Source organism: Lepeophtheirus salmonis, chromosome 3, assembly GCF_016086655.4.
Source record: "Lepeophtheirus salmonis chromosome 3, UVic_Lsal_1.4, whole genome shotgun sequence".
NCBI classification, from domain to species: Eukaryota; Metazoa; Arthropoda; class Copepoda; order Siphonostomatoida; family Caligidae; genus Lepeophtheirus; species Lepeophtheirus salmonis.
The window spans coordinates 28826441-28851757 of record NC_052133.2 but is presented as its reverse complement, the minus strand read 5'-3'; the positions used below and the strand labels follow the sequence as shown (position 1 = coordinate 28851757).

General features: G+C 29.8%; 1 protein-coding gene across 3 annotated transcripts in view; it reads right to left on the bottom strand.

Moving 5' to 3' along the window:
• LOC121114850 (G-protein coupled receptor Mth2) overlaps positions 1–15767 on the bottom strand; it is a 64458-nt gene extending 48691 nt beyond the window's left edge. Inside the window, exons 1-2 of one of the 3 annotated variants that reach the window (XM_071887276.1) lie at positions 15584–15767; positions 13799–13933 (exon numbers count right to left, since the gene is read on the bottom strand). The gene's annotated coding sequence lies outside the window, so the exon portion shown is untranslated. Of the gene's footprint in view, positions 1–13798; positions 14469–15583 lie in introns of those variants that run through there. The other 2 variants (XM_071887275.1, XM_071887274.1) reach the window with 2 other exon arrangements.
• Between the last annotated feature and the right edge of the window lie 9550 nt (positions 15768–25317).

The window sequence follows — 25317 nt, the reverse complement described above, 5'->3', positions numbered from 1 at the left end:
TCAATAACCAAAGTGTTTGAATTTGAAATTAGATAAATAATACTAAATTTTTTTTTAAGGGATTTAGATTTGGATTAGAAGGATTTTTTTCCCCTTTCTATCTTATTGTACTGGGGATATTTGGAATAAGAATCATTTGGAAGGAAATAAAATGTTAAATATTTAAAAAATAACTAAATAAAGTCTTAAAAACGGGAAACAAACCGTGAAATTAGAATCGAATTAGTTTAATAAATCCGTACCAAAATATAATATATATTTTTCTGAATAGCAGAAACGGTCTTAAATTATAATTTTTAAAAGTTAATCGTGTCAATTGGTAAATTTTATTTTCAAATTAAAAATAAAAGAATTTTTTTTTACATTTTTGTTATTATTTATAAATAAAAATTGTAAAATATGATGTGATCCCTTTTGTATCTTGCAATCTTTCCTTCAAAAGGAGATCAAATTTAATAGTTCATGAGCAAACTAAATAAACATCAATATCTGCACAGATCTCACATATACGAAAAAAGTCGTTTAGATAAATATTTACTTTTTTTAAATAATATGACCCAGTGGATCTCAAAGTCTTGTTAATATATTTTTCTCATTCAAAAAAAAATATTTTTGATGTATTTTCATTTATATTATATCCTGATGCCTATAAAAGTTTATACAAATGATAATTTTTCTTTTTAATTCATTCGATAAATTTCAGGTGGTAAAGAAATAATCAATAATTAAAGCAAGATGGAGCCACTATCCTTTAGCATGTATACAAACTACTAATAAGTAAACAACGGGCATGCCCTATGGTACTTAATTTGACACATTATTTATTTCTACCCAATTATAAACTTACATTTAATATATGTTTGAAATATACAAAGTTCAAAAAAATACATTCGAATTCAACAAATCAACGTTTAAGAAATATCTTTCAACCTTTTTCCTCTAAGAATTGAAAGATTAAATTGCCGAAAATCAATTATCGGTAACTTTCCATCTTTGAAAATATTCTTCATTTCATAGTAGGAAATCGTCTACAGCTTCACAATAGCTGTTCAGAGTTCCGCCAATTAACGGTTGGAATACTCATAAAGGGCATTAGAGGTAGAAATTCGACATAAGACATACGTTAGAGGAATAATACTATGTAATAAGGGCTTAATGGAAAAATTCACAGCTGACTAAATATATATTACTAAACTGGGCAATCGGTAGGTGGCAAAACCTCCGCTTAAAATCAAATTGAGTTATTTATCTCAATTGTTGATTATGCCTTGTTTTACGTTTCAAAATTAATAGTTCCTTAGTGTGAATATAAATAATCTTCGTACAAAGTTTGATCAAAATTGATCCATAACTTTTGCCATAATTTGTTGACTAACAAACACATAAACTAATTTAAAAAAATAAAAAAAAATGGAAGTATAATGGAAAATCATTATATAAGTTGATAACCTCATTGGCTGAGGTATTAAATTTCCATGATAGACTTAATATCTTTGAAAGTTCATAAGTAATTAACTTAAATATTTAGCTTAGTTACTAAATGTAGATGAACTTGGATTTCGTCACTAGGATGACTGGAGTTCATTAAAATTGTAGTATATTATTTAGTAAAGAAAGTGAACATGAAGTGTGTATATAACTATGTAAAAACAAATATCTTATATGATCTTTGACACATTATAATCTTTATTTTATCTCCCAACTTTTCCCTTAAAAGCAGAAAAAGGCCACATAATTAATTGACAGCTAATCAATACTTCTCAAATATGCCTAAGACTATTTTTCATTTAATAATAAAGTGAATTGATCACCATTCAATAAATCAACAAAGTTCATTAAACAAAATAAGGGTTATTTGCTGACAAAAAAACAAATATGGGCTTATGTTTTTTTGGGGATACTATTGATTTGAGTTTGTAGAAGGTCAAATTGATTTACTTAATGGGGTTTAATCAAAATGAAAAATAATTTATGATATACTCTTCATCAGGGACATTGCAAGCGTCATCATTTGGGAGGGGGCATATCCCCAAAAATTATCAAACCATTTTACAATTAGTCATATAAATAGATTTATTTTATATATATCTACAACCCAAAATTGGAGGGACCTTCAAAAAAAAAATTGTTAATCAAAAGATGTTCAAGTTCAATATTCAACTCGAAGAATGATCGAAGAGCAGATAATGTTAAGCCCCTTGCAAATGCATGGATGAATAAGTTAAAAATCTTTCCACAGTCCTGAGTTAAAGTAAATACAGCCCGTTGAAATTTGGAAATGATTCATAAATTTCCTATCTCTCTTGACAAAAGTGCGGCACTCCATTATTACATTTTCCCATGTTTTTCAGCAGGTCAAGAAGGTGAATATATGTTTGAAATTTTTTAACTGCATTATGTTCCAAGAGAGACTGAAGCAATAACTTTAAATGCCAAGGTATAGGGGCTTAAGAAACTTTGAGTTTGGAGTTCAATCCCTCACACCAAAAAAGAGACTAGCTACGTCACTACTCTTCATAAGTTTATTTATTTATTTTTTTGATCTTTTTTAATAAATTGTTTTTTAAAATTTTCATGTTTTTATATTTTGCTTTTGATAAATTATGTTTTTTGGTGGTTAAATCCTAAAGTCAACTAATTAAACTTGAATGTTTATTCATGTATTTTCTATGCTTTAACTTCGGATTCTATTCATCTACATATATATGTGGTCAATTAATAGTTTGTAACTAAAATGACGGATGTAAGACGAAGAAATCGTAATTTGTACAAAAAGCTGTATAAAAGTTACAACTTGTATATTAAATACAACTTGAACCTAACATATACACAACACTTAACTGTGATGATAATGATGAAAAATTTTAAGTTTTTTCAATTCAATATTTTATTAGACGAGTAGCACAATTTTTACTAAAGAAAAGAACAGGTGTAAATTTTACAATTTAAAAACTTTAAAATAATTGACTTTTTTTTAAGGGGATTTGGGATCTCACATTTTTTTAGAGAAATAAATTTCAGTTCATCTTTCGGGTTGGCGCTCTCTTGATTTTTTTTCCTTTAAAGAAATTTTGAATCTGATTATTTTCTTTATTTCTTTTTAAATTGCTTATTTTCGAAAAATAATATTTTCTCTTTTTTTTTAAATTTACTTTTTTTAAGAAAATGTCATCCTTTCATTTATTCTTGTGGGCATTAAAAAAAGGATCTCCATATTTTATTAAATGGCTTTTTTTTCTTCAAAAAATTATATTTCATTTCAAATTACTTAATTTATTCACTTTCCCTTCCCCTGCCCTCACCTATTTGTTCAATATTCTAATAATTATGGGAATCCTGTTGTGTAGTGTTGTGTCAGTCCTGATTTATTCGGTTCAGTCTAGTTTTAGGACGGGTCAACAAGACTGTCGGTCCTTCGGACTCTCAGAAATGAAACTGATTAAAACAAAAAGAAACAAAGTTGAGTGACGTCAACAATGACCGAAATTCATAAATTTTAGGACTGATATGCAGGACTGGACCGAGACTGAGCTGGATGGGAATCTAGCCTTCAGTCCTAAATAAGGACAGACACAACAATACTGTTTATTACCCGGCATGCAAGCACAGTCTCATTTGCAAAGGAGTTCAAAAGTTCATTAAAAAAGAGGGCCTGGCTTTTTGCAGTGGTTACCTGATTCAGAGAGAGTGCTCCCTGTCTTAATATATATTTTTATTTACCAAAACTGTCATTAGTATTCTTTTATTCCTTTTTATCCTCACTGCAGCATCACAAAGTCAATGGAGTCCAAAAGTAAATTATGGTTGTTTAAGATTAAATAATAACTTATGGGAAAGATATCTTGCCTTAGACGAGACTACAGGTAGATAAAGACATTACTTATTTTTCCATGGACTCGGAGCTTGAGGACTCTGGACCAGAAAACCCCAGAGCATGAATTTAACACAGAAAAGGTGTACCCAAATACAGCTCTAAGTATTGGATCTTTACACTTTTCTTTAATTATATTTAGTAATTAATAATTATTAATGGAATATGTAGAGGATATAGATGAAGATGCAAAATAATCAATGAGGATTATGATAACCTCGACGAAAATTGTAGCGTCCTCATGCATTCATACACATTTAAGTTTAATAATTATCTTGTGTTAGAATGTAGAGTCTTACATGTAGATCTGGACATTACTTATTTTTCCATGTACCCGGAGCATGATAACTTGGACTCAAAACCAGAAAGACCCGAAGCATAAGGACTTGGATTTTACCTGAGTATTGAAAAGGTTGGACTCAAATACAGGTCTGAATATTTGATCTTAAATATTTTCTTTAATTATATTTAGTATTTACTATTTATAGTGAGAAATTAATAATTATTTATGGAACATGAATAGGACCTATAATGAAGAGGCAAAATAATTAAGGAAAATAATGAATATAGGTAGAAGTATCTTAATTTTGGATTTTTTATTGATTGTCCTATGCAGGTTTTATAGATGATAACCTCGACAAAATGTGTAGCAGCCTCATTCATCAGTACACATTTAAGTTGTGCTTACAAATTTCCATATAACAGAGGTTTATATGCCATGAATGGATAATGTTATCCTTGTTGCTTTAATTATCATCAATCAATCGTTTTTGATCATCAGAATTAAGATAAAAAAAATTTTACACTCAAAGATATGAGTGTTAGTATTTTCGAACTAATTAGGACAGAGCGTTGCTATTCTGTTCTGACATAATTGGAAAATGCTGCATAAGGTTTTTGACTGTTTTTATACAATAAGCTGCATCATCGCTAATGTAAACCTTTAGTCTCTCAAAACGGAAATCGGAGCCCAAAACGTTGTTAATACTTTTTACTTCAATCGTTCTATTTTCAGCCTTCTTAACATCTTCCAAATTTATTAAATAAGGGTAACCTATCAACACTGCAGTCATGGTTAGTAGTTTCATCTTAGACAAGTTTATTATCATTTCCTACAAGTTCTTTCTTAACCTTTGACTACAATAATTTACTTTGGGGCTCCATTGACTTTGTGTTGGCCAGGAAGAAGGGAACAGTATAGAAGTTCCATGAATTTTACAAGAATAGGATGCCGATCAATATGGAGTGGAATATTCCAGGAAACATGCATCTTGTTCATATCCGACATAAAATTAAAAGCATCAGGACTTGATTCAATTAAATTCTTTGAATAAAGTTTTAAATTATTATAGTAACTACGACTTTTATTATTCTGTTGAAATTCGAATTTTTTTAAAGGCAAAATCAGAAAGGGCACATGACAAAATTCTGGAAGCGTTGCCATAAATCTACCCTTTTTTCATTCATTATTGGTAAAAGGAATTAAACTTAGTATTTATATATAATAAAATTGAATGTTATTTAATGTTAAAAAAATTAATTTTGGGTAAGTTACGCATCGTCGGACACATTCAAGAGGTGTATACGTTCATGTACATTATAGACACATCGTACATTATATTTGATATATATATAAACGCATTAAGAAATATGTTAGTTCTAAATTTGTATCAGAATATTTTTATTATAACATAGAATTAAGAGGAATTATAAATGATATAAAAACTCAATCAAAAAATGCCCAAAATTCATAGATTCGGACAAGTTTTAAATTATAATTTTTAATTTTGGACGTTATTCGAATCATGTTTCTTAATTTTGGACACCACGAAATAACTAAAATATAGAAGAGAAATATACATACGAGTGCAAATGCAGCTTTAAATATTTACTTCTTGGATTGATAAAGTTTAAAATACAACGTACATACTCAAATTAGAAAAAGAAAAATAAGAATCTTCCTTCTTTAGTCGTATTAATCCACATTTTTAAAGGATCATGTTGGTGCTTCCAACTCCGTCTTGGGAAGGAATATAATGGGCCCAGGTCTGCGATATGATAGCATGTATTCCATGGATACCTCCAATATCAGATTCCAAGTATCTATGGAGTCTCTCCGATTCCTAGTCGCTTCACTTCAAATCATGGAACCTTGGTAAATTAATTATCAACTTTTCAAATATATTATCTGGTCTTGTTTTTTCCTATCGTCAACTCCAGAAAGTTAAATCCTCATTTCCAATACGATCATATAATTAATTGAGACTCTTCCATGTCAAAATTTATATCATCCTGATAATATGATGGATCAATTATGAAGAGAAATTGTCTCCAACTTATTTTACGTCAACAATCAACCATAATATCGGATAAATAATTTTCTGCTGTCTTCTCATATCTTTCCCTCAATAAAAGGTGACTTCAAGATTCAACTCCACACATTGACATTGTTTCAATTGGAATCGTCTTGTTTATCCTGTTAGACTTAATGATATTGGTATGAGTATCTGTTAGGGGATCCAAAACAATTATTTATGCTTGAAAACTAAAGGTTGATAATTTCCCAAGGTGATGAGTTGGAGTGAAGCGACTCGAACTCTGAGATACTCCATACGATATTTGGGTTGAGTTATAATTCGGATAGAGATTCAAATATATTGTATTGGAGGAATCCATGGAATAAATAACATTTTAACCCAACTGAAACTGTTGTATTCTTCCCCAAGACGAATTTGGATTCACGGATATAAATATTATTCATTTTATTAATTATTAATTAATAACAGTGAGTCGTGATTAATTTTTCTTTTATTATTTTATATACCGTGCGTGGGTATTCATCCATTTTTTCTTCCTCATCAACAGCTATTTGAATTAATTTCTCTTCGGTATATAGCTATTTATTTGGCTATTTAGTTAGCTATTTGATATTTTATTCAATTTAAAACACTGTCCGATAATATGAATTTGTCAATTATTTGGTTCATATTATTAGAGTCCGCGATTATTTAACAACAAAAATATGAGAAAAATCCAGTAAATAAATAAAATACTTATGTCAAAACTACTATTGAACTCAAACAAGGCAATTTTGTTATAATATAACCAAATGGAGACGAAATATCTTCATTTTATCACGCACCAGAAAATATAGAAGTGTTGAATTTTAACTGCAAATCATTAGAACCTCGAGCTTTAAACATTTTTTTTTCTCGAAAACTATACCATCAATCGATTTTACTTTTATCCGCATTAAACATTTTTTTTTCTCGAAAACTATACCATCAATCGATTTTACTTTTTACAGGATTATTTAGAAATGTGTGAAGATTACATAACAATCTCTTTTGATATCCTAGGTTGAAGTACTAAGGAATTGTTGCCACTTAACCATTAAGTGTCCGACAATTTGGAACGTCCGACGATGTGTAACTTACTCTAATTGTTATATTTATTTGTTGGGGTTACATGCATAATAGCTTGTTTAAAACATATTAGAATTTATCAAAAGAAGAGTAAGTAATATTTGAATTGTAGGAACAATAAGTGTTAGAATGAATACATTAAAAAAAGTTAAACTACCTATAATGTACGCATTATATTTTATACAAATGGAAATATTTTTATATTTTTTATTTTACATTAAGGAAGACTACAAGCTATAAAAAAATTTTATTTTTAAATTGCACATCAAATTTCGGAAATTTCCATCACAATTATACATTTAAACAGTTTGGTTTGTCTTCTTTTGGGTCTTGATGATGACGAAGGAATTGCTCTAAGATATCCTACATAATATTGAATGAAATTCTTGTCAATAACAATATTGTAATTAAGAGGCTAATATGATTTTAATATATATGTAGATGACAGGATAATTTAATATTGCAAAATCAAAGAGCCATATTATCAGCTCCTCCCATGCTTTTATTGAGAGCCATACCATTTCAGGACACAAATGATCCAGGGCTGGATCATTTTCTTCAAATTGAAACCTTTAAAAAGTCATTCTACCTTGGTAAAAACTGTGTGAGATAATGGATTAATATTGTAACCATTCTTTGCTATACAACATTGGTACGGAAGTAATGATCAAAAGTCTTTGTTGTACTATAACTAGAGTTTAGGATCGATTCAAAGTAATTCTTACCAATTTCTTTAATGCGGAGAATGATTTGTGTTTACTTCTTTTCCCATCCTCTCAGGCCTGCTCACAGCTAATATAATTCAACGTCATAACATCTTATATGCTCTTCTCCAGAACATTCTTCAAATTGTCAGGCCTATACGATTAATTTTCGGTTTTTTTTAGTATACCAGTGGAGAGAATTTTGAACATCTTTACTCATAAGAAAGTCGTTACATTTATTGTATCACGAAACCTTTCATCCGAAAAGAAACTAAAAAGGCTCGGAATCATATTGTGGTTAGCCAAATAAGTCAATCATACCAACTGCTATATATCTATTATTTACTTTCATTCTTTCATCGTCATATTAATTCTTCAGCATTTTTAAAATGTATATATATTTCTTAATATTAAAATCTACATAGTATTTTATTCTATACTGTATTATAATATTGCGTAGTAATATACTATATAAATTCGTACAGATAATAAAATGGCCGATATATATGTTAAATAATCGACAAGAAATTGTGTTCCTGTTCTTTTTGAGACGGAGCATGAGTATAGAATAACTTATTACTTTGTTTATTTTAAAAAAAGAAAACACTATGAAATAGTAATGACGTATCAAACGAGAGAAGGGAATCGACAGCATATAATAGGGTATTTTTTTGTTAGGAAGGTAACACCGTGATGAGCATATGATTACTTCAGTCAACAAACTTTCAAAATATTTTGCTCTTTGATTGATGGCATGTGTTCTTGATTGTTTTTATGGCGAAAAACGTAAAAATTACCTTTATAACTTAAAATTTATTGAGTGTTGTCAAAGAAATTGATTTTTTTTATTTATTATTATACATGATTAATATTAATATTAAAATTCTCTTTAAAAAGAATATTATATTTTCTCTCCAAAGAAAAAAAAACATAAATTAAAGTTTGTAGATTCAAAATATATTTTTATTCTTTCTGTATATTTTTCTGAATCGGAAAAACTCTCTATTCAGTAAGATTTCTTTTTTGATCACAGTAATGCAAATCCTAGGTTGTCGTAAACAGAAGACATTTCATAATAATAAAAATAGGACCTCATATTATTAATAATAGGCTTGGGAAAAAGTAATTTCATATTTTTCACTTTTTTTTTAATGCTCTATAAGAGTGTTACAATCAATCATTTGGCTTAATCCAAGTATGCTTCATTCTGTACACAATAATTTAATTTCATAATTGACAAAAATTCGGACAAATAATTTTCAGAGGCCTCAATTGAGGCCAAATTTGTATCCCCAAGCGCGTTGGCCATAAACAAGAATACTGACTTGCTGCCAGGTATGAACTGTATGGGGTATACATTATAACTTCCCCTTAGAGTGCCAAATGCTTCTGGCACGTAATCAAAGATGTTTGCGACCTAGCGAGTCTTAATGATGTCTTGTTGTCTGCCAGTCACCGATGTTGTCCACTTCTGTTATATCGTAAGCTTCAAACGGTCAATTTGTTCACAGTAAAGAGCAGAATTGAGTGAACAAATAAAAAACACTTGATCCACTATTGTGGAAAAGGAACCCAAAGAGAATCGGCACGTATACATTGCAAATTTTCTTGATTGCTTTTGACATATTTTCCCCTTTCAGATAGTAAAAATATAAATTATTTGGAATTTCTTCGTTTGAGACCTCCATACTCGACGCACGATAGTTTACGCCTGAAGAGGCCAAGCGCAATACTGTTCCAAACGTGTTTGTAGTATACACTCACACCCTTACTGTGACCAATAAGGAACAAGATATACTTAGTTCTTAGCTATAAAAAAGGGGTGGGATAGACGAAATTACTTTTTCCACAGAACCTAATATTTTAAAAGTTATTAAAGATTTGTTGCTACAAAACAATTTTTTTTATTAATTAAGCTATCTACGCAATATAGTGTTTAATATATTACCACAAAAATATAAATTTTGTGCTATAAAGATTCTTTTAATTTTTTTTGGAGGTTAAAGCAACATATCAAACACCATCTCAATCCAAGGGCAAAAACTACAGAGTTTTATATTTATTTTTTATAAACAAGTTTATCCATAGAAATAACTGGGCAAAAATATACTTCCAACCGTGCGCGGAACAATGCCAAGGGAAAATTTCCCCTTGGAAAAATGCCCTGGAGGAAAATGACGAACTATAAATTTGATAAATTATTTATGACAAATATATAAACATATTTGTTTTTTCTATCTCCCAAGGGAGTATCTTCAAGTGTGAGGGATATTATTGCGATAAAATTTCCTTGCAACTTTTTAAGTTCAATCCAATCTTCTAAGAAATAGATCGAGAGGATAGGGTAGGAGGGGATAAATAGTTTAGGGCCTCTTAAAATGATTGAATACCGTCCTCCCTCAAATTGGCTCCGGAGTAGTGTGAAATTGCTAAAAACCGCCGCCAATTCATCCAATACCTCCAAAGAACCCCTCTAAAACCAAAAACCTATTTCCAAGCTCTCAGGTTGCGTGGGGGTACCCTTATATCCTTCAAAGCCACCGCCAATAGATCCAATGAACCCCTTAAATACCACAAACTAGTTTAAAGTCTTCGGGTTGGCCAGGGTCCCAGGGGCAGTTTGGGATAGATAAACCCACCGTCAAAGCATGACATACATCCAAGGAACCCCTCTAATATAGAAAAATAGTTCCAAGCCCTTGGGTCAGGCGTGGAAGTCTTGGTAGTGTTAAAAACCAATTGTCATGTTCCGAATCAACATGCTGCATGTCTCAAATTCGATAAGATATTTCAAAATCTTATACGATATGTTTGTTCAATGTATACTTCTGTAATATTACTTAAGCACGCACATATTGTTTACATTCATCTAACTCATGTGAGTAGCAGTTTATGTACGTTCAAAATCTTCATTATTATTAATCCAAAGCAGTAGAAACAATCTGGAATTGAGGGAGTATCCTTGATCATATTTATTACTGTGATGTCAGTATGAATGGATTTGTGAAGTCAACGATTAAGATCTTTTGCTACCAGTTACTGCTTGCGGATTACAGAGTGCACTTTAAGTACATCAGTACCCAATTTTCCTCTGCCCCAAGATTTGATAAAATTACCTTAATTTTTTATTTTTAGATAATTCAAATTCAAAAATCAAAATATTTTCTCTCCCAAAAATTTGATAAAATGATCTTTCTTCGGAAAAGAGATTTTCAATTTCAAAAATTTAAATTTTTTCTTCCTAATCGATCATTTTTCCATGGTAAAGACAAAAAAATTCTTATTTCATTGGGGGAGGAGGCTACAGTCACTCCCTATGCACGCCCCTGGACTTTAAAAAAATGGATGAAGCCACTATGATAACCTTTATGGATGTTGCACACGCAAGAATATTGCAAGTGGGATGATTTTCTCTTCGAAAAGTTATGAAAGATTTCAAATAACGAATCCCCTTCCGTTTTTCTTTTAAGTTGTTTGACAAATAAAAGAGTTCTTGAACCAACTTTTCATCCTTGACAAAACGAACAGAAACAAGAAGCAAAGATTCATTTTCTAGTTGACTATTCTAACTGTAAGATAAATTATGTTCCTTCAACAATTTTGCACAACTATTTTTCATTGTTTTTACCAATTAAATTTGTATTTCTTAGACCAGAGTTATTATCGAGAGGTGTAGATTTGATAATTTTGTCCTGTGAACTATGTACAACTGTTTGCAGAATCTCTCTAACTTCAGACATAAGAAGTATTTCCCCAATCGTGTGGAAACTTTCCTTTTGAAAATTTTCAAATGAGTAGCTGGAAATGTTACTAGAGTGGGTAAATGGATACTTCAGGAAGGTTTTATGATCCAAAGAGTTAAAGAGCAAAATATAATTGATGCTAAATATATTTAAAAACAGTTTCATAGTTACTTGACGCAATTATGTCCTAGTTTAAAGTTTTTGGGTGTATAATTTTGGTTTTAGTAATTCGGATTTTACTTTTCCGTAGTTCTGCGTTATTAAAAACATTATAAGAATGTATTCTAAGTAGTCTGTTGACATTTAAGAGTAAAATAATTGAGATTCTATAATAAGTATCAACCGGATAATATTCAAGATACTCAATGCTGCTATCTTGTTTTATGTACTAATATGCATGCATTTTTCACCTCCACCCAATGATGGACAAATTCACGAACAACACGAATAGGCTGTATTTATTTTGTCTAACACACTTTTACTAAGCAATTAAATACTCGTAATGTAACAAGGAGAATAAATTTTTTACAATCTTACAGCGGGTCCCTTGCCTCGAAGTATAAACCGGTTTCAACTCAATAAAATTACGAATATGTGCATGGCGTAAAATTTAAAGGAGTGTTCAGTTTTAGACGCGCACAACTGTATAAATGCATACATACAATATCAATTAGATATCTAATCTGTTATAGTACAGTTACAGTAAAGAAAAACGGCCCATCGGAGGGGGGTATCGCCCACTTTGAAAACTCTGCTATAGATAAACGTTAACAATCATGGGAATAAGACAATTTGTTTTTCAGAGAGGTACAGGGACGTCCACGGAACTATACCTATATATATATATATTTATTTTTTGCAAAGGGCTTAGTTTTTGGAAAAAAATCCGAAAATTAAAATTTTTTCGCAAAAAAATTAAGACATTAAATTTTTTCGCAAAGAATTTCAAAAATCTATAGCTATTCTCGAAAAATTTCAAAAATTTACAGCCATTTATGAAAAAGGAAATTTTTTGGAAAACAATTACAAATATTCAATTTTTCGGGAAACAAGATCAAAAATATACAGCTGTTCACTTTTTTTTTTTTTTTTAAGTATACACAAAAATTGAGTGTTTCGAAAAAAAATTGAAAATTTAATTTAAAGTAAGATATTTTGTAGTAAAAAGCAAAACATTCTTTAATTTGGGTAAGGAGCCTAGAGCCCCTCCAGCCCAACCCTTGCAGGCCCCCTTGAGGTACAATTTGAAATGTAACACCTTTTAAAAAGTAGGAAATATGTTAATCTCAAATATTTTGTAACGAGCAATTACGGTTATATTCAAGTGTCTGAAATAAAAGCACGACACAAAATTATATTATTATTTTCAAGCTACTTAAGGACATTTTGAGGAGAGGGTTTCGCAAAAGATTGAAAAATATTTAATAATATACAAAAATAAGCCCAAAATTTTTTCTACAAACAACATTACTTGTACTTTTAATGCTTAAAAGGTAGACATTTTGGATTATTTGGATCATTTATATGTTTCTTCAAATTTTGAAGAAAAATAACAAAGTTATGTAAAATCAAAATTAGTCGGTTGTTGTTTATGAAATAAATTGACATTTTATCTTAATTTTTTTTTAATTTGTGTATCGCATCTTTAGGAAACTAAATTGATGCAAAATTATTATAAGTTTAATAAGTTATGCACTTATGTTGTCCAATGTCCTCTAAATCAGCATCTAAAACCACTATAAAGTGCAACTTGATGAGAGTGATTTTTAAAATTTTAAATGTACTTTTAATTCGCTAAATAAGACAAGTTGTTTGAGAAATCTAAAACTACTGAAAGTATATAAAATACCAGATATTTTATAACCTTTGTCCATCGGACCCATATTTACTCTTTGGGATCTGTTTAACTATTCATTGTAAAATACAAGATATTTTCCTTAGGAATGATTCTCTTCTATAATAAAAATTCTTGCATTAAGTATAAAAGTCCCAAACGGAAACAGATACAGACTTTAAGAACAAAGTAAAAGTGTTTCATAATTTAAAATTACGTACCGAGGACTAATGATCAGACCAGATTTCTTGACTCTGGAGGACAAGTTTTTTTTTTCGCAAAGAAGTTGATTTTTTTTCATAAAACAAGATCGATCCCCAGTATCTTAATTTTTTTTTAAGGTATGGGTTGTAGATCTGAAAATGAACCAAAAAAATAAATAATCCAAAAAAACGAATTATTTTTGTAACCGAAAAAGAGAGATTGTACAAATATACATACATTACATACGAGTAAAAAAAGGGAGTTAGATAAATGACTTAAAAAGAAATAGAGGATTATCAATTTAGTCTTAGAATGTTTTTTCATTATGAATGAAGGAGGAACATATTTCAAATTATGTATCTAATGTATTGTAAATATTGTATGTTTTAAGCTTGTTAAATCCAAATAAAAGTCCCCAGCCCATAGGGGCTTGCTGGCGGAGCCCTGTTAGTAATACATAAGAAAGTCGATTACAAAGATATAACTAATTTCCATTCCGGAAGAACAAAAAAATTCCCTTCTAATCCATATAATATTCCTTATTTCCTTATTAGTAAGGGGGAGGGAGATGTTAAAATCAAATTCAATATTAGCCCTACTTTTTGCAGATACAAAAGGATATTTTAAGGACTCTAGAAAAAATAATTTTTAATTAAAGAAATTCTACTCTGAAAATAACTTTTTCGTATACATAAATGCTCATTTGTTCAAATTTTACTGTAGTTTTTTGTTTGTTTTTTCAACATATTTATGAAGTACTCCTTCTTTCAATGATAAGTTCTATATATATGATGAATCAAGACGTAGTTTATACTACAAGACACACCCCACCAGTGGGGACATAGGGTGTGTATGACCCCTCACTTCTTTGCAATTTATATAGTTGCTGCAATGTTTTGGGAACTTTCTAATAATAATACATAAATTCTTATTTGGCTGAGAAATAGGCTACAAAAAATATATATATAAATACATCTCGCATTCCTCACAACCACCATGAGTCAACACTACCAGAAAAAACAGTTTAATTATTGTTTTACCAATATTTCAGTCCTGATTTGAGTTATAAATCATGGAATCAATTCATATGATGGTTGACTCTTTTGTTGTGATAATGTACCTTTCTCTTTATATTTGATCATTTTACACAAAATATAGACGTGAACCAAAAAGTTTTGCTTGTATCGTCATTTGAAGGAGTTAATTTTCTCCAAATTTATTCAAGACGTATTATTTATAGTTGATGTTTTTTTCTCATAAAAATAATACCAAGATATGTGGGGGTTACTAGAAAAGTTGGGGCTAAAATTGAATTCGCTCATTTTCATAAATAAAAGTTGGAAATGACCTTTTTGAAGCTTATTTAGAGACAACTTTAAATTGGTTAATCTTTATTCTTTGTAAATAATGTGATTTATAATATTGCTTTAATAATTCTATAATATATTTAAACTTGTGTAAATAAGTTTTTAATGTCTCCATTCGGCTAATTGATATTATTTGCCATATTTTTGTGATTGTATATATATAATTTTTGACTGACGTAATAAAAAACCTGTGTTTAATTTAAAGTCACAAATGCTTATGTGGGGCAAAGATAGGAAAGCAATCAAATTTAAACAATGTGTCAAATCGACCCAGTTGTTATTTTACGGGTTATTTGCTCAAAAAAGTTATACTAGATTATAACCAGAAAAATGAAAATTGCTCTTTGCATTTGGATATTTGATGTTTTATTCACAAATTTTTCATGACTAAATTTATATACAATTTGGAGGAATTCTTATAAATATTCAACTTACCTTCTAATCCATCTTTTTAGTACTTTATTAATTCACAAAATGGTTCTTGTATTAAAACATATTTTCTTTTAATTCCTTATTATATTTCTGAACTAGTGATATGTTATTTTAATCAAATAAAAAAAATAATATTTTCTTAGTCAAGTCTAAGATGTCTTTACGTTCTTATATCATATCTTTCAATGAAAAAGCAAAAGTTTTTTTTGTTTGTTTTTTTTGAGAGAAGGAGCAACGGAAAAGAAGAAAAACGTTCAGTCTGCCTTCTCTTTACGTTTTTCGTCTTACAAAGTGGTTGATGATAAACTCTGAATCATTTTCATTTTTTTCCCTTAACTACAAAAACAACCTAAAGGAGGAAATATAATATTTAATTTTTTGATTTATAAAAAATTGTGTTTGAATCATCATACCTCGTAAAATAATTCCCATCTATCGAATTACCATCAAATCATTTTTAGAGTAAGCTAAAATATGACATACAGGTATTTGAAAATAAAATAATCCAAAAGTCAACAATGTAACTCTGAGAATTTGAAGAATGTTTTGGGGAAGAGTAGGTTAGCTTTTATGAAGTTTGTATTAGATTAAATGAAAGAAGCTTTGAGAACAAGGGAGTAAAAACATATTCCAGTCTGTTTCTACGAAGGGCATAGATAGGAACTACACTGATCTCAATCCTCAATTCTACTCTAATTACAACTTATATTTTACACTTATAACTAAAGATGTAGAAAATATGACATTAGGCAAGTGTAATACTTTTTGTAGTTGCAATTTTTTTCTTTAATTTCCAAAGGTGGTATCATGATTATCTTATTATTGAAGTGACAACACCTAAATATTTAGGATTCTCTTGTGTGTGAAGGATGAAGAGTAAGATTAAATTTTTGTTGTGGAGTTATAGGTTCTCGTTGAACTCAGAGTCGAATTGAGAATCGACATCGTAGAAATTCCTCAACATATGTCTTTGCAGATATGGAGTTGGATTTGTCTTTATTTTTTTTCATCTAAAAACTGATTGCAGCTGATCAAATAAAACGTCATGACAGCTAAGCTGCTATTTTCCAAAAACCTTTTTCAAATTATCAAGATTAACTTATTAATTTCCAATTTTTCTTTTTGGCATTTTTCCTACAACTCTACTTATATACAAACCAAAAAAATCCGTAGTGTTACTTTAAGTCAGTTATGAGCACACTCAATAGTAGTTACTTTGTAGTTAGATTTTATCTCTTTAATAATTAAGTAATAATGATAATGAAATATCGCACCGTTAAAGTCATATAATATGCAAGTCCAGTTTTTTTTAGCTTTGAAAGTTGATTTTTCGGCCGTTGCATATCATAGGATTTATTTTTTTCGCCTAACTTTCTATTGTTAGTAACATAATATAATTTCCTATTTTTGGCTTAAATATGTAAGACCATAAGTAATAACTTCCATAACTAAGATCTCAAACTAAAGGGGCGTTGGACTATAAAGCACATCATCAATCAATTCCGTCAATCAATGATCCAATGTTTACTTAAATTAGCTCTAACTTTAGAATAATGATAAACTATTTTCCTCCATGAAACACACTAAAAATCTTAGATAATGTTATGTATTTTGGAAATGATACCTCTTTAATATGAGGGACGTTTTTGAAGGACAGGGTGTGGGGTGGATCGATTTAAAGTCCCATTCAAGTAAACTGTATTATTTTATATTCTGAGGAAGTACGTTATTTATGGCTCCTTTATGAGATGGGACTGTTGTAGAGAATACATACAGTTTTGGTTCTAAAAGGAAAGAGTCTTACAAAATTATAATATTTTTAATGTTTAATTTTTTTTTAGTTAATTTAAAAGTTATTTTTAAATTGGTTAGTTATTTTGATAGTAGCTTAGTTTAATTAATAGAACCAATTGTTCAGTTATACTATTTTTTGGGTAAAAAATAAAAACTATTAGTAACCATTTATGAGAATTAATATTACACACGAATTGATTTATAATAATAAGATTTGCTTATATTAATAAGGATTATACTTTTAAAAACCATTTAATATAAAATTTTATTTATGAAAAAAAATTAAACATCTTATATCGCTCATTCCAAAGTAATTTATTTTTCTTGAGTGAGATATTTCGTTTTTATAATGTTCTGATGCATTATTCAAATAAGAATATATGATGTTTGAGATATTTATGGTATAAAAAATTGTAGAGGTAAATATTTCCTTAAAATTAAACTAAAAAAAATCTAAAAGAATTTATAGGCATAGCTTAATAGTTATCAAATGATGTATTATCTCCTTCCATCAGTCATGTGGGTTACGAATTACAATTCAAAAGGCATGGTCCTTCAATATAGTTTTTGAACAAACTTGTCATGAAAAAGATCCAAGAACTCAAATTTTGATTTTGTCTAAAAAAAAACTTTGGAATGACAGGTAAGTCGACATTAGAGTGGGCTGTTTGAATAAGGTAAAACTACTTTTTTTTTTGTCTAGTATTAAAAAGTTGATAGTACTGTTGAAAAAAGTATACTAAATTTCATCACTAAAAAAATATTTTTATTCACTGCAGACCCTTTACTAAATTTTGTTTTCATTTTTCTAAAATGCTGACTTTTATTATATCAAAAATTATTCAATAAAAAAGGATTAGTTATATTTTTATGGGTTATTGCTTATCCTATTCATAAGTACATAGATTTTCATAAAATATGATTTTTTTGATTAAAAAAGTTTTTAAGCACAAATTAATCCGTAAACAAATATTTTTCTTACTTTATTAAGTAATACTCCTCTTTATTTTGATGAGCAGCATTTCAGTACTTTTTTAAGAACAATTACTAGAGTCACTTTTGGTTTCAAGAAGCCACTTTCCTTAGGAAAGGGTCAGCTGTTTTTCCATCTATCTTTGTAATTAAATGACACAGAGAAAGTTCATTTGCATCCGGTATACAAACAAACCAGTGAAGTAGTTTTTGAAGATATTTTTCCAAAGACCTTATAACAACTTATTTAGATCCTCAATGAACATTTGTACCACCACATCCAACAGCTTCAATTGAATGTTCTTTTTTGCTTAAAATGCTAATAATTCCATCACAAAAGCAACAAACTTTCCTGGTATTTGGAGTAAAATATTTCAAATACTTTTTATTCGCTTCCCAAGTCATGTTCTTCTATTTCTTTTTGTCGGTGGAATTAGCAGCTAAATTTACATTGATAAATTAATCATCCTACTTTGTAACAAAATTTATGCCTGTTTATGTCAAAAAAATATTTACAGGACATTCTTTTCTTCTTCTAATTCACATTCTCTTAACTTCATTTTTGTTTATATCTGTTTTGTCTTAAATTTATAGATAAGTACAATTTCATCCAATAAAGACGAAAATAGCAATGGACCTACTTTATCTGACTAACCTACCCCCCGCCACAGGCTTCTGCTTATGAAGACAGTGATTTTATCTTGTCATTGAAATCATTACTTGGACCCTTATTTCTTCTGATATTATCCTCTTAAGAGTCGTTTTTGGTGGTAAAAAATCTTTGTCCCTACTGTTACTTACGACAAAAAATTATATTTGATAACTTTTATATAAGTATTCCACCCTGACGTTAACAAAGATCTTAATTTGGATAGTACAATAGGTCTTGCTCCCATTATATCCTCGCACTCTACAAAAATAATATCCCTAATCATAACAGGAGTTGTACGAAAAAAAATGTGATACTTTTCGTAGTTGTAATCTGAACAGGGGTATTCATTTACCAGAGGTGTTATCATTATTCTTTAATTCTGGAGGAAGCAACATTTTATTAGAAAGTGTGTGTGGTTATGAATAACGTTGAGTTATCCGTGATTGTTAAAATCGTAGTATATTTGAGAATTGGGATTTGAGTCATTCCTGTCTATGTATTAGCTAAACCAGGAGTGGAATTTATGATTATTTCCATCTTCTCTCTCATAACGACTTTTAAGTAGTTGAATTAAGTGTAATAACAGCTGGGCTACTCACTTTTTATTTATTTTTCAAATTGTCATGGTTACCACGTTAAGAGTCATATAATTTTACAACTTTATTTATGGCCAACAAACCAAGATTTTGCATTACCTACAATAAGTTGAGCTCTTTGTGTCCTATTTGCATTTAAGGAAAAGTTGCAAACATCCATTTTGAAAAACTGTTTTTGAATGTAAATATTCATGTACAAGTAGGAATGGGATGAAATAAATTAATATTAAAGAAATTGATTTATTTTTTGCATTAAAAAATATGATGTTTTTTACTAGTAAGATAAAAAAATGAGCCCTCAGGATAGTTATAGTGTAAAAACAAAGGATTAGTTGTTTTTTTCTTTTAAAATATTTGTTTAAATTAATTAATATTGGAAAATCAAAGCTTGCATTTAGAAAATTGTTTGTTTAGAAAAAAAAATACTTTTTTGAACCAAACTTTCATGTTTCTCATAATTGAAGAAATTAAATTTAAATAAAATACTAATAACATGACATGGAAGAGTCTCAAAACTTATATTATCTTAAATCAAAGCAATGTAACTATCAAAAAATTGTTTATGTGTGTGTACTATTAAAATACCTACAATCGCTTCTGTTTATTGACTTTGAAGCTTCAGATACTATTTTTAGCATTTTCAAGAAGCTTAATGTGTATAACATAGTTATTCCCATTAAGCCAAAAAAAAAGGAAATACATTTTGAGAACGTGCTGAAGATTGGATGACATAATTGAGTAGTTGATTGAAATCTGAAATCTTACTAATTCAATGAATAATGAAGATTGAGTTATTGAAATTAATTCTTATTTCTATATATTTAACCATAAACAATTAGTTACAAAATAAAACAAACCTTAACACTTTAGATTACGTACAAGTCGAGAAAATGACACTTGAACGTGATTGATGAATTTCCATTTGCGCCACTTGATGAATTTCCATTTGCGCCACTTTTCACACAAGCAACCCAAGAAACCCATCTCCTCCATTGCATGACTCTTTTGAATTCTTCCTTGACACTTTCAGCCCCCTAAAGCCCTGATGCCATTCCCCTCGACTACACATTTTGGGTACATGTCGAGGGAAGACCTGCAGCGTCCGCCATCCAAACACCGAAGCTATCAAAGCCACTGACAGCCTACACTGGGATGCCAAGACAGAAAACTACATCTGCAGCGGGTACCAAGGCTTCCCTCGCCACCTGGAAGCTATCATTGCCGCAAAGGGCGGCTACATTAATTTTTAAGAGAACTCAGACTCACATATATTTATAGTATTAATTTTGTTGAAATTCTAATGTTAACGGATAAATTATATCTTGTTGAAGTTTAAGATTCAAAGTGTTCAGTTATTAATGAGCTACTTTAACCAAGGAGCCCATATCTGAGCTTGAGTTTACATATTCTGTGCTAAATCAAGTCCGGTCCACTCTAAAGTCTTTGATACCATGAATAAAAACAATTTTTGCCATCCGATTGTTTTTACATTAAGAAACATGAAAATGACTTTTTTAACTTAAAATTTGTGGTTTTGTGCCTACATAGAGCAACATTTCATATAAACATAAAAAAAAGTTAATTTACTTATTTAAATATTTTAAATATAAGTTTTTTCTTTTATTAAAAAAATGTTTGTCTTCACTTTACAAAAAAAAAAAAATAAGGTTCTGATAAAAAATTAGGAATTTATTAGGAATTCCAAATAAAGAGTGCGTTATTGTCATATTTTTTTTTTACTTACAAGGCATATTATCCGATTCAGAAAATATTAAAAAGTAATGATGTTCAATATATATTTCGAATCTGGAAATATGTTCCTACGAATTATATATAATGTTTTTTGGTTTTTTATATTCATTTTTCAAGGCTAAAAATAACACTAAGCCATGTAGATTTTAGAGAAAAAAACCAAATTTATGTAGGACACAAAACCTGAAATTTTGGGTTACTAAGGTGATTTTCATGTTTTCTTGAGGTAAAGCAATCAGAAATACTTCATCTCAAACCAAAGGCAAAAAAAAACTTAAATTTTGTTGAGTAGCGGGAATTATTATTTTTGATTGTATACGAATTAGATTCTATACAAAAATGGAGAATCGTATTCTTACGTGATACAAATAATATTCTTCAGCATTCATGCTATGTGTTCAATTTTGATAATTAAAGATATTTTTGATAAATTGTACACTTTTTATATTTATAATTACGTCTCGGAATGAGAAAAATACGTGTTCCTGATCATTAAAATTATATCCAGTATAGTTGAACAAAAAGTTGTGTTCTACCCAAGTTTGTCAGCTATTTCAAAGAAGTGCTCTACGTGGCAAAGCATACGAATGGAATTGTTCCACTCAGAATCCAAAGCTCTGTGTCTACCTTGATTAATATCATGGACGCCGTAGCAGGGAGAGACAAGCAACTACCCACTTAATAATTTTAAATAACAGTGTTGACAAATAAAAGGAGCGTTGTTTGTTTGTCTTGATCTGCTTCTCTATCTCTGAGAATTTTCAGTGTGAGATTTATTTACTTGTTTTTGATCCTCTTTGAAGGGGAAGGGGGGTAGAAAAATAAATAAAATGAATTTGTGGAACTCAGATTATTGATATCATTTTATTGTAATTAATTATTTAAACGCATTCTATGTATCATTTCCTAATCATATTATTTATGTTGATTGTATAAAATTGTGATTCTAAAGAATATAATGAAGTTTTTAAAATTAAAAAAATCTATTAAATTTTTTCGTGTTTCAACTTTCCATTTCAATAACAATTGTTCTAGTCGTACTTTATTACTGTTGATTTAATTTAATTCTTTTGGATTAAAAAAAGAACAAGAAAGACTCTGATTTTAAATGACTACAACTCTGAGGACATATGGTTCTGAGTAAGAGCCCACCAAAGTATACTTATGTTTGGATTTGTGTACTAAACCTATGAAGTGGACAGCATATGGTACCACACATATTGGATTGAGCAAATTTAGAGCATTAATGATTTGAGAATTTGTTTGTTGATGAACATTGAAGAATCATAAAAAAGAACTTAGACAGTAACGCCAATTTCTGACGCGAAGAGAAAGCCATCTTGAAAATAATACTTATTAAGTTTGTAAATTAAATAAATAATTTAATATTAGAGAATATATTTAAAAAAAAACATTTTGAGCTCCTTCAGGGTGGACCCAAATTTTGGAGTAGCATTTAATTATGATTTTATTCTGTAATTTTTAATTGCAAGGTTTCATTACAAAACAAAACGACACTTAAACCCAAATAAACAAGTTTTGTTCCTATCCCATTCTCTATGTCTAAAAATGTCGAAGCAACAACAAAAAGGTAACACCTGTGCAATTCCCTCCACACAACGGTATCAGTGCAGAGAAGGCTGCAGTGACCGTTAGCAACTCGATTTGGACTGCCTACAACAAGAAGTACATTACAGCAGAGGAGAACCAAAACTTCTGCAGCAAAAATATGGCCGACTTCGAGCCTGCCTTCTTTGGCCCTCCTCCAGGCCTTACCTCAACCCCCTGTACTTTCCAGTTTAGGGCATCTTGGAGAAGAATGTTTACCATGCCCATCATTCAAATTTGGATTCACTTTGAGCTGACGTCATGACAACGTGGGGTTACAGGAAAGTTCAACGCACTCTTTCACCATTGGAAAGTTCATCGAGAGGAAAGTTCATCCCGAAAATTCATCCCAAGACAAGTTTATCTTGAGGAACTAACAGGCTATTTATATGGTGCGTGGACAAATCGTTGACCGACAAAACGTCGACCAGACAAAACGTCGACTAACAGGAGGTCGACCGTAGAATATAAAATAAAGGGTTACTCCAAATGGTGTTGCAATATATCCCATTCAGACATTTCTCCCCTAAAACATAGCCCAGCAGCACCATTCCTATATAAACTACCAGTAAGGGGCCATCCAAATCCCTGTTGTACATGTTGGGGCTATTTTCAGTCACCGCCGTGTCCCAAAATCGGATGAAACACATCCCCGTGTCCTAAAATGGGAAGAAACCCACCCCCACTATTTAAGCAACCGCTAAGAGTCCCTCGCAACACATATGTACCCCCACCCAAAGTTGAGTGGTTTTCGGGTATGGCCTGGCCCCAAAATGGGATTAAACTGACCGCCACTATTTAAATTTACCTCACCTCCATTTACACACCGAAAGGGCCCCCGAAATTTGAGGCTGTTTTGTGTTTCATGTCATTTTGAGGCTGGCGGTACACGATATATTCCCAAACTTATAGGTATTTATGGGTGTGTAAGGGTTCCTTACTGTTTGTTTATGTAGGGGTGGTAGGGTAAATATGTTGGGCTTGGGAGTGAAATGTCGTAGAAACAGTTATCCATATTTTGAAATGTAATATTTGCTGGTCGACGTTTTGTACGGTCGACTTTCTGTCGGTCGACGTTTTGTCCATTCGATATTTTGTCGGTCGACCTACTACAATTTATATAATATTCAAGATTTAATTTTTTAGAGAAGGTAAAACGAACGGGTTATTGGGACTGTTCGAGGGGCAAAAATTGCCTTTAGTGTGACGGTCTTATTACAGCTAACCATCTTTTTAACTTTCAAAAAGTTGGAATACAAGGAAAAAACCTGAGACTTTGAAATTTTATATATCATCAAATTTTTTATATCTTGTCGCCTGAAAGAATTTGAATAAAACTTGAATAAAAAAGATAGCTTAAACCAAAGTTAATGTCTCATACATTTGAAAAATAGAAATTATTTTCCTGGAATACGGTGTTTCTGATGGGTTGAGAATATGAAAGCATATCAGACATAAAGGATTGACCAATGGAATGACAAATCTGGAAAGGAATGCTTGGGGGTTTTTTCCCCCAAATATTTGGATAACTTACTGGGGAAGTAAAAAGTAACTAACTACAAATAGTTATTGTATATACAGATGAAGATCAATAGAATGTTAAATGAGTATCAAACTTCATTTTCTTTGTAGCCATCTTACAAGCTTTCCTGATAATCTTGTTGTTGGAAGTGATAAACAGGAAGAAAGATTTCATTAATATTTAATAGCAATGGAGGATAGGATGTGCATATGAGGATAGATTATTGCCGGAGAATAAAAAGATATTCTATTGTAGTTGAACATACAAAAAAATGTTATAAAAGACAATCTTTAACATAAACTATTAGGTAAAAATATATATATCTATATTAAAATATTGGTATTCGTTTCATAATTATATTTTACGTTGCTATTAGTGTATCGGATATATCCTTGTGTTCATTTGATATATTTTTCTAACTTATTAACTTAAAATATATTAAATTAAAAAAGGTTACCTCAACAAACATTGACTGAATAAAAACGGAACAATACGTTGGCGTGCGTAAACTTAATGAAATAAAAAAACTTACAATGTTAGTTCAGGAATGCTCAGAAGGTTTTTTTATAAATTATAATAATGAGTATATTATGGACTCTTCAAGAGAAATTACTCATAATCTAAGTTATTGAATGACAATGAAAAAAATTAAACCTTTTGATGCGTTTTTTTGTTAGAAAGTATTGAATTTATATATTATATGTTTTTAAGAGCCGTATAAAAAATAAATTAGCTATGAAAATAAGAAAGATAACACATTTTGACTTTTAAATTTAAAAGTAATTCAATATGATATTTTTATCCTATTCTAATTTATTTTTATTACAAGTTTTGAAGTAAT